Source organism: Chrysochloris asiatica, unplaced genomic scaffold, assembly GCF_000296735.1.
Source record: "Chrysochloris asiatica unplaced genomic scaffold, ChrAsi1.0 scaffold00381, whole genome shotgun sequence".
NCBI classification, from domain to species: Eukaryota; Metazoa; Chordata; class Mammalia; order Afrosoricida; family Chrysochloridae; genus Chrysochloris; species Chrysochloris asiatica.
This window is the reverse complement of record NW_006408899.1, coordinates 550,921-551,530: the sequence shown is the minus strand read 5'-3', so window position 1 is coordinate 551,530 and position 610 is coordinate 550,921.

Sequence of the window (610 nt, the reverse complement as noted above, 5' to 3'; positions counted from 1 at the left end):
CTGTGAAATAATATGAGAATTTAATAAAGTGGTTGATATAAGGGAAGATATCGACATCAGTTGCATAACTATTTGAGCACAACACACAGAATGTTGGAATACATAATTTAAAATAATAATAACAATTATCAATGCATATTTAAAATAATTAAGATGAAATCTGAGAATAATGTGAAGTACAGTTAAGTGACACAAAGTCAGTTCTGACTCAGTGAGACCCTGTATTAGGCTTTTGTGAGTCTTTATGTGGCCCTTTGGGATAATGCACTGGACTGCAAAGTTGGTTTAAAGTGCATTATTGGTGGTTCAAGCTCACCAACTGCTCCTCAAAAACCCTATACAGGGTTGCTATGTGTCAGAACCAACTCAATGGCACTTAACAGCGTTAACATAGGATTTCTGAGTAGCTGCTGCTGGATTTGAACTGTTGAAATTATGGTTTGCTGTCCAGTGCTTATCCTAACCCATTCAATTTTTTCAGTAAATGGGGAAATATATCATGCTCATTAACAAGAAGGCTAAATGTTTGAGTTGTTGTTGTAATGTGCCGTGGAGTCGGTTCCTACTCATAGCAACCCTATACAGGGTTTCCGAGGCTGTAAATCTTTAC